Raw genomic sequence first — 10,677 nt, forward strand, 5'->3', positions numbered from 1 at the left:
ACTGTATGTTAACATGTAGGAGCTTGCTGCATGAATCCGTGAGTACGGTTTACAAATCCTACACTGTTAATTATTTGACCGTAAATTTACAATAAATTGCAGGTTAATAATTGCATGACTTTCACAGTAAGTTACTGTAACATTTTTACAGTAAATTATTGTGAAATGACAGCTGTATACTGTGACTTCACAGTAATTCTGACATCGCATTACTGTGATTTAGCGGTAAGCTGCTGTAGAATTAATGTATTTAACTGTGAAATTACAGTTGGTGTCTATGTATTACTGTAATTTAACAGTAAGCAGCTGTAGAATTCATGTATTTAACTGTGAAATTAGTGTCTATTACTGTAATTTAGCAGCAAGCAGATGTAGAATTACTGTACATAACTGTGAATGTCTATCTATTACTGTGATTTAGCATAAATGATGGACCAAACAAAACTGTTAAAAACAGTGACATAACTTTTATTTTTTAGAAGTAAAATACAATTTAATTACATGAATAAAACACTGGGCAACAGGGATTGACACTGGGTAACAGGAATGTGTGTCAAAAGAGAAAGGAGGAGACAGAGAAGAGAGAGTGAGGGAGAGAGCTGTAAGAAAAGACAAAAAGGTGGGAATAGAGAGGGTCGCAGGTGTCTCGCTCCTTCCCTCGCAGCTGGCACCTGCATAGTGTGGGTTCTATCCACTATATACAAAAGATAAGAAAGACAAAAGTTTAAGTTACTCTGTGGTGGACTGACTCCCTGTAAGTATGGTGCTCGCATTGTAACACTAATCCTAAAATGTCTACAATTTAAGTAATTTCAACTATTTAAAAAAAGTGAATAGTACTCTCAATTAATATTAAATCAACAAACCAGGACTCTAATCACTCCTGTTACTTTTACCCAGTCCTATTATTTTTCACGTGAGTAACAGGACTGAAAGTAACATGATTGAGGTTAAAAGGTTAGTTCACCCAAAAATTTCCAAAAATTCTGTCAGTAATTACAGAGCACAAATTAAGATATTTTTGATGAAATCTGAGAGCTGGATCACTCCTCCATCGGCTTCTAAGGGTTTGAAACTTGCTGGCCCAGAAAAATGTATTAAAGACATCTTTAATATAGTCCAAGTGACTCCAGTAGCTCAATCTTAAGTTTATAAAGCGACGAGAATACTTTGTGTGTAAAAAAAAAACAAAAAACAAAAAACAACTTTATTCCACAATTCATTTCCTTCTCTGTGGGCCTTGAGTTTTTTCATGTAGTATAACAGCGTAGCGCTTCTGTGTTATACGTCACACGTAGGCTCACTATTGGCCGACGCTGGTCATGTGTGTGATGCATGTGACGTATAACACAGAAGCGCTATGCTGTTATACTACATGAATTCACCCGAGGCCCAGAGAGAAAGAAATGAATAGTGGAATAAAGTCATTATTTTGGGGGGGGGGGTTTGCGCACAAAAAGTATTCTCGTTGCTTGGTAAACGTAAGATTGAGCCACTGTAGTCACTTGGACTATATTAATGATGTTTTTAATACATTTTCTGGGCCAGCAAGTTTCAATCCCTTAGAAGCCTATGGAGGAGTGAGACAGCTCTCAGATTTAATCAAAAATATTTTAATTTGTGTTCCGAAGATGAGAGAAGGTCTTACGGGGTTGGAACAACATGAGGGTGAGTAATTACTGACAGAATTTTCATTTTTGGGTGAACTAACCCTTTAAGCAAAAATTGCATGCTAAATTGCATAGTAATTCAACACAGTAGCAAGTAATGTAAATTTACACTTAAAACTATTGTAAAGTACTGTAAATTTGACGTTTTTTAGACGTCAAGGCATGTTAAAATCAAATAAACGTAAAAACAATTAATTTTACTCATTTATTTTGCAGTCTGTCTAAACTCTACATTGAATCAGGAGACACTATAGAACACAAGGGATAGTTCACCCCAAAAATCTTTGGAACACAAATTAAGATATTTTAAGAAATCCGAGAGCTTTCTGTATCCTCCATGGACAGCAATTATTTTACTTTCAAGGCCCGGAAAGATTGTTAAAATAGTCCATATGTATACAGTGGTTAAACCTTAATGTTATGAAGCGACGAGAATACTTTTACTGCGCAGAAACAAAACAAAACAAAATAGAATACCGACTTTATTCAACAATTTTTTTTCTTTCTGTGCCAGTATCCGATGCTGTTCACGTGATGTGTTCTCGATCATGCATGTGATTGCATTGCGCACAAAAAGTATTCTCGTCGCATCATAACATTGAGGTTGAACCACTGTAGTCACATGGACTATTTTAACGATGGTTTTACTACCTTTCTCGGACTTGAAAATGGTTATAACATAGTAGTCTATAGGTGGGATCAGAAAGCTCTCAGATTGCTTAAAATTTTCTTAATTTGTGTAGAACAAAATTCTTGTGTTTGGAACATCGTGAGGGGATGTAATTAATGACAGATCTTTCAATTTTGGGTGAACTAACCCTTTAATAGCTTCAGTAAACTTCTTACTGCATAACTACATCTAGCTTAAAGGAACACGCAGACTTTTTGGGACTTTAGCTTATTCACCGTATCCCCCAGAGTTAGATAAGTCCATACATACCCTTCTCATCTCCTTGAGTGCCTCTGTTTGACGCACCCACCGCTAGCCTAGCTTAGCACAAAGACTGGAGGTAAACAGCTCCAGCTAGCATACTGCTCTCAATAAGTGACAAAATAACGCCAACATTTTCCTATTTACATGTTGTGATTTGTATAGTCACAGTGTGTACAAATAACAAGGTCATATGAGACACAACCATCTTCTAACTGTATACATACTGGGAACTATATTCTCAGAAGGCGAAGCACTGCTACTTCTTTGGAGTGATTTACTCCAATTCTGAGCAAACTCTCTGCTCCTCACCACAGGGCTTCTCAGGTGCTGTGAGAAAATCACTCCCCAAGTAGCAGTGCTTCGCCTTCTGAGAATATAGTTCCCAGTATGTATACGGTTAGAAGATGGTTAGAGTCACTGTGACTATACAAATCACAACATGTAAATAGGAAAATGTTGGCGTTATTTTGTCACTTATTGGGAGCAGTATGCTAGCTGGAGCCGTTTACCTCCAGTCTTTGTGCTAAGCTAGGCTAGCGGTGGGTGCCTCAGACAGACTTACGGCAAGCACGGAGATGAGAAGGGTATGTATAGACTTATCTAACTCTGGGGGATACGGGGAATAAGATAAAGTCACAAAAAGTCAGCATGTTCCTTTAACACAGATACTGTGTTTCATTAGTCCGTTCTTAAATTGGAACACAGCTTACATTAGATTGACATCCATTCGAAGTCAATGACAATGAGTGCAGACTTGCTGGTTCATGTGACCTCTCTGCCTCTTAGATTTTGTGCCCGTCTCTGGGTTGATGCCCAAGAAGCACCTACAAACAAAAAGACAGAAGAAACCTGTTAGTTTAATTCGTGTGATGAAAAAGGTGTCAGTTCCCAGTCACCACCTTCAGTGGGTCACTGCTTTTGCAGTACAGAGTCAAACTAAAGTTAGCTCCGTTTAAACAAAGGTGTAATTCAGGTGTAAGTACTGTAATTCAGAAAAAAAAAATGCATGGAACTGAACTGAAAAACATTTCCATCACAAACACAGTCAAGAATAGACCTTCACCAAAGTAGAGGTGTGTGATTTACCTAGGCAAAGCATTCGCACACAACAATTTACATAATTTACATGTTCCGTTTGCAGAGGATGGAGTAAGAGCCTGTTGCCTGTCCATCTCCCTATGGCTGTTTCTACTTGTACTCTTCCTCCTAGAATTATTACCTGTTCACAGATGATGTGATAAACATTTCATTTCTTATATCTTTTTCACAATAAAGCACCCAGTTTTCTAGTTGTTTCTGACTTTTTTTAAGCTTTGTCTCTGGTCTAATCTGGTCTGGTCTCCAGCACAGACACACAAATTAAGGCCCCGTCCACACTACTGCGTTTTCGTTTAGAAACAGAGAATTAAAAGGAATACTATCTCCGTCCACACCAGCGTTTTAGCTGCGTATTAGAATTGATCTCCGTCCACATTAAAACGACTGAAAACGCGAATCACGTGACCATTCACCAACACTGGAAATGAACAGTGTTTAGTGTAGCTAGAAAGCTACATCACCACCCTGTATGCTACTGGAAACTAAACTATACGGTTTGTATTTAAGTTGTATATACAAACACCATTACCAGATGACGATTAAAAGACAATAATTACAAACGTATATCCTATAGATACAAATCACTGCAATTACTTTGGACTGTCTAGTTATAACCAACATTAATGTACTGGCAAAACACAGATAAGTGCACATTGGTCTAACAGCGGGAAAACTGCTGCGCAAAACATTTATTTTGGCAGTGGAAAATTCCAGAGACAAGATAATAAAAAAAAAAATACATGGACATGCGCACTTCATTTTTCTGTTGACGAGAAAGACAACGGTTGCTCCGTTTCACACACACAGCAGGGAAGAAAATTATAAAGTTACTAATTTGAGATGAATTTAATCCACCTTTGCCCAAATCCACAAACACCATAATTTATCTAGTTGATAATAACTGTCATAATACCCACATTAAGGCCACATCTTACCTTATAACTTTATTTATCGTCGGTCAATGTAGAAAATGCTGTGGTAAAAGAGAGAACGCTGTTAGAGTAACTAAGATAAGCTTTAAGTAAAGCTAAAGTTAAATGATCGACGGTGTATCTAATCAGACATCTCACAGTTAACTTAATACGGTATAATTAACACTACAAGCAACGTCTTTTCATTCAAATTTGCGCGCTTAAACGTCGACGCGAGTCTGCTCCAGCTAAGTTACAAAAACATGACAACAGAACCTACAACTAACGCTAATTTGGTTCATACTTTTAAATTACATGCACTATCATATAAAAAACATCAAATTGATAAAGTTTGACATTTAAACACTTACCGCTGTCTGAATCCACCGAATGAGACCACGTAGATCAGAGAGCTCTGATGACGCTGCCGCAGTTGCCACTCAAAAAAGACGGCATTCACAGTAGTTTCTTGTAAAAGCCCCGCGCCTGCATTATTTTCACAGTAAAAGTCTAAATACGGTATTATATTGTGAATTATCACAGTTAAAGCCTGTGAAGTGGTAATAATGTAATTAACTGTGAAATATTACAGTTATATCTTGTGAAATCCTGGAAAAATTTTACAGTGTAGGGAACGGATTGCGAAAGCGTGCGCACGGATTATGAATTTGTGGGTAGGGCTACGTATTCAAAAACCGAGGGTATAGTTTACAAAATCTGAGCGCACGGATTGGAAATTCGTGGGCACGGTTTGTTAATCCGTGGGCACAATTTGTTAAACCGATGGAACAGTTTATGAATTTGTGAGTACGGTTTATAAACTGAGGGGACGGATTGCAAAACCGTCGCCACGGATTGATTTTTTTTCTCCTACAGGTGATGTCCTGGGCTCTGTACTACGGACATCACCGCAGCGAATGGTGCATTTACGTCATAGCCGCGGATATGAGACCTTACAGACCTTACTCTGTAGTTGAAAACGCAGGTTTTAAGAACATGCGTAATGTAATTGAGCCTCGTTACAATATTCCTTCACGGGCCCATTTCAGCCAGACCGTAATTCCTGCTTTGTTCCAAAAAACATAAGCCCAATATCTCTCAATATATATAGAGTTCCATATAAAAAGAGTTACATCTTTGTATTTGTTCATAACTACTGCAATAATATTACACTTATTTATTTATTTATTTTTTATAAGGAGCTATTTTTGTTTTATATACAGTATGCTGCTAAAAACACCATAGAAGATGGGTAAAGAATTAGAGCTGTAATCGGGCCTTAAAAGTTAGGCCCGACAGGACCCGAGCCCGACAAGTACATTTTGATTGACAGCTTTTTTAAAGCCCGAACCCGTTTACAGCCCGACATTATTCAAATGTGCGCACGCACACAGCTCTTTTGCCTTTTGTCAACAATGAGTAATTTATTCATGTTTTAACATAATTTACTCCAAACTAACGTAGACTAGACCACTTGGAAGTTGGAATAAAGAAATAAAATAAGTCCTGTGTCACATCGTAACATCTCAGCATTCTAGACATAGACTTATTTAACCTATAAATAGACCAACGCACCAATAAAAACGAGTCATTTAAAAAAAAATTAATTAAGATAAATTTTAAATTAAGATGGGTATTTGGCAATAACGAAATTAAGATAAAGGCTCCGCCGGATTTGCTTTATTTTATAAAAGAATAATGCCAACATTAGCGTAAATACTCTGTCAACATTATGCATTTAAGACTCAATGAATATTTAGTTATCATTTGTAAAACCTTTACTCACATAGATTAGGCTAGGTCTACATGTTTTTGTGGAGGAAAATGATTGAATCCACTGTAGATGTCTTCAGCGCGTTCCTGCGCTCACTGATGGTGCGTCATTATTCACTCATTATTCTCATTATAGACATGGTCAAAACTTTTCCACTTCTCGCTCACGAGTTTGCTTTAGTTGCTGGTGCCTGCTTGTGCAACCAAAACGTAATCACCAGAGGCAAGCCTCTATTACACCTGCTCAGCATTCATTTTCGTTTCTTTCTCGCGCTAATCGAAACACATCACATGACCGCTCGTTTACCTCGCAAACCGGAGCGCAAGCCCAAGCCAGGCCCGAGCCCGCATAAGATGATATAAATTAAGCCCGAACCCGTCGGTTCCCGACGGGTCCCGTCGGGTTCGGGCAAAGATCTTCAGCTCTATAAAGAATAGCTCCATCATTGTTCAATGTAAAAAAAAAAAAATACTTTATTAGTTTTAATAAATAAAACATTTTTTTAAAAATTAAGGAAATTTATCTGCCAATTTTTTCTTTTTGCTGTATCTAAAACGTACCGAACCGTACCGAACAGAACCGTGACACCAGTGTATCGTATTGAACTGAACCGTGAACTTTTTGAACCATTGCAGAGCACACACTCTGGTTGGCACATAAGATTGAACTAGTGAGTTTAGGTACAGTATTGTTCAAAATAATAGCAGTACAATGTGACTAACCAGAATAATCAAGGTTTTTAGTATATTTTTTATTGCTACGTGGCAAACAAGTTACCAGTAGGTTCAGTAGATTGTCAGAAAACAAACAAGACCCAGCATTCATGATATGCACGCTCTTAAGGCTGTGCAATTGGGCAATTAGTTGAAAGGGGTGTGTTCAAAAAAATAGCAGTGTCTACCTTTGACTGTACAAACTCAAAACTATTTTGTACAAACATTTTTTTTTTTCTGGGATTTAGCAATCCTGTGAATCACTAAACTAATATTTAGTTGTATGACCACAGTTTTTTAAAACTGCTTGACATCTGTGTGGCATGGAGTCAACCAACTTGTGGCACCTCTCAGCTGTTATTCCACTCCATGATTCTTTAACAACATTCCACAATTCATTCACATTTCTTGGTTTTGCTTCAGAAACAGCATTTTTGATATCACCCCACAAGTTCTCAATTGGATTAAGGTCTGGAGATTGGGCTGGCCACTCCATAACATTAATTTTGTTGGTTTGGAACCAAGACTTTGCCCGTTTACTAGTGTGTTTTGGGTCATTGTCTTGTTGAAACAACCATTTCAAGGGCATGTCCTCTTCAGCATAGGGCAACATGACCTCTTCAAGTATTTTAACATATGCAAACTGATCCATGATCCCTTGTATGCGATAAATAGGCCCAACACCATAGTAGGAGAAACATGCCCATATCATGATGCTTGCACCTCCATGCTTCACTGTCTTCACTGTGTACTGTGGCTTGAATTCAGAGTTTGGGGGTCGTCTCACAAACTGCCTGTGGCCCTTGGACCCAAAAAGAACAATTTTACTCTCATCAGTCCACAAAATGTTCCTCCATTTCTCTTTAGGCCAGTTGATGTGTTCTTTGGCAAATTGTAACCTCTTCTGCACATGCCTTTTTTTTAACAGAGGGACTTTGCGGGGGATTCTTGAAAATAGATTAGCTTCACACAGACGTCTTCTAACTGTCACAGTACTTACAGGTAACTCCAGACTGTCTTTGATCATCCTGGAGGTGATCATTGGCTGAGCCTTTGCCATTCTGGTTATTCTTCTATCCATTTTGATGGTTGTCTTCCGTTTTCTTCCACGTCTCTCTGGTTTTGCTCTCCATTTTAAGGCATTGGAGATCATTTTAGCTGAACAGCCTATCATTTTTTGCACCTCTTTATAGGTTTTCCCCTCTCTAATCAACTTTTTAATCAAAGTACGCTGTTCTTCTGAACAATGTCTTGAACGACCCATTTTCCTCAGCTTTCAAATGCATGTTCAACAAGTGTTGGCTTCATCCTTAAATAGGGGCCACCTGATTCACACCTGTTTCTTCACAAAATTCATGACCTCAGTGATTGAATGCCACACTGCTATTTTTTTGAACACACCCCTTTCAACTAATTCAACTAATTGCCCAATTGCACAGCCTTAAGAGCGTGCATATCATGAATGCTGGGTCTCATTTGTTTTCTGAGAATCTACTGAACCTACTGGTAACTTGTTTGCCACGTAGCAATAAAAAAATATACTAAAAACCTTGATTATTCTGGTTAGTCACATTGTACTGCTATTATTTTGAACAATACTGTATGTTGGTGCCATGCCAGTGGTCGTCTTGTAGGCAAGCATCAGTACCTTGAAATTGATGCGAGCCTGCTAGCCAGTGTAACCTGATGAGGAGAGGAGTAACGTAACGCTTTTTTTGGCTCATTGAAGACAGGCTTGGTAGTACATGCAGGAAGGCCCGCCAGGAAACATTATAATACTCCAGTCTGGAGAGAACAAGAGCTGGGACAAGAAGTTGAGTGGCTTGCTCTGACAGGAAGGGTCTAATCTTCCTAATGTTGTATAAGGCAAACCTGCAGGACCAGGTTATTGTAGCAATATGGTCTGTGAAGCTTAACTGATGATCCATCACAACTCCTAGGTTTCTGTCTGTCCTGGAAGGAGTTATGGTTGACGAACCCAGCTGTATAGAGTAGTTGTGATGAAACAATGGGTTAGCTGGAACCACCAGAAGTTCTGTCTTGGTATGGTTGAGCTGAAGGTGATGGTCATTCATCCAGCTAGAACTGTCACTCAGACAGGCTGAAATGCGAGCAGCTACTGCCGGGTCATCTGGTTGGAATGAGAAGTAGAGTTGGGTGTCATCAGCGTAAGGCCGGTGACACACTGGCTGCGTGGCGTGAGCGTAGAGGGAGACCGTTGACAGACCAGGCTCTTGTCTTCATGACAACAATATCAACTTTTTTTACACACCTACACCTACGCCTACTGATAAAGGACACCGTCAAAAGTATTGACGGCTAAATAGATTATGTTTGACAGGTGCAATATTTGAAAATCGCTAATTATTTATTTATTTTTTAAATTACATTTATATCTGAATTTATGTCAACCTATAGACTTTCAAATATCAAAATATCATGAATTTATATGTATTAGTGTACAAAATTACATAAAAACACATTTTCCTATTATATTTTGCCTGGAAACGCTTCCAACACGCGCGCGTGTCGCGGTAAAAATAGGCGTCGGTTCTATTTCTAGCATGCACGCGTTTTCCGCGCGTCTCACGCAGGCGGTCTGTAAGCTCTAACCTGTTAACATGGGAGCCGAATTAAAAACCGACACGCCACACGGCTGAGACGCTTGCGCCACGCATCCAGTGTGTCGCCGGCCTAACAGTGATAAGAAAAGTCATGCTTCTGAATGACAGATCCTAATGACGTCATGTAGATGGAGAAGAGAAGTAATCCAAGTACTGAGCCTTGAGGAACCCCAGTAGCAAGTTATTTTGACTTAGAAACATCACCCCTCCGAAACACACTGAAGAATCTATCGGAGAGGTAGGACTTCAACCACAGGAGTGCGGTTCCAGAGATGCCCAGCTTTCTGAGGGTGGACACGAGAATCTGGTGATTAATGGTGTCAAAAGCAGCAGACAGGTCCAGTAAGATGAGTACTGAGGATTTTGAAGCTGCTCTTGCCAGTCGCAGGGCTTCAGTAACTGAGAGCAGGGCAGACTCAGTTGAATGGCCACTTTTGAAGCCAGATTGGTTGCACTGCAGGAGGTTGTTCTGTACAGGAGGTTGTTCTGTACAAGGGATGTAAATCCCGTGGCAAAACATAGCAACAAAATAGAGACCTCATTAGCATAGCTGCTGATCCAACAAACTAAAATTTGTTTAACCCAAGCTAATGAATAAAAATGCACATTTGATCAGATGCAACTACACTCACAATTTAAGAGATAAATTATTTGAATGCTTGGTGAAAGAGATGTGTTTTTAATCTAGATTTAAACAGAGAGAGTGTGTCTGAACCCCGAACATTATCAGGAAGGCTATTCTAGAGTTTAGGAGCCAAATGTGAGAAAGCTCTACCTCCTTTAGTGGACTTTGCTATCCTAGGAACTACCAAAAGTCCAGCGTTTTGTGACCTTAGGGTGCGTGATGGGTTGTAGCGTGGTAGAAGGCTAGTTAGGTACGCAGGAGCTAAACCATTTAGGGCCTTATAGGTAAGTAATAATAATTTGTAACTGATACGGAACTTAATAGGTAG

General features: G+C 39.0%; 1 protein-coding gene and 1 long non-coding RNA gene across 6 annotated transcripts in view; one reads left to right on the top strand and one right to left on the bottom strand.

Annotated features, from left to right (window-relative positions):
* The window catches only part of LOC127953340 (NACHT, LRR and PYD domains-containing protein 3-like), a 70,836-nt gene that overhangs the window by 54,881 nt on the left and 5,278 nt on the right, over positions 1 to 10,677 (top strand). The gene's annotated exons all lie outside the window — the stretch shown is intronic.
* On the bottom strand, positions 3,351 to 5,248 carry LOC127953532 (uncharacterized). The gene is made up of 3 exons (XR_008153297.1): positions 4,985 to 5,248; positions 4,638 to 4,675; positions 3,351 to 3,428 (listed from the first exon to the last, which is right to left on the bottom strand). It is a non-coding gene; the product is annotated as an uncharacterized LOC127953532 (long non-coding RNA).

The sequence above is a fragment of the Carassius gibelio genome, chromosome B3 (genome assembly GCF_023724105.1).
Source record: "Carassius gibelio isolate Cgi1373 ecotype wild population from Czech Republic chromosome B3, carGib1.2-hapl.c, whole genome shotgun sequence".
Taxonomy (NCBI): domain Eukaryota; kingdom Metazoa; phylum Chordata; class Actinopteri; order Cypriniformes; family Cyprinidae; genus Carassius; species Carassius gibelio.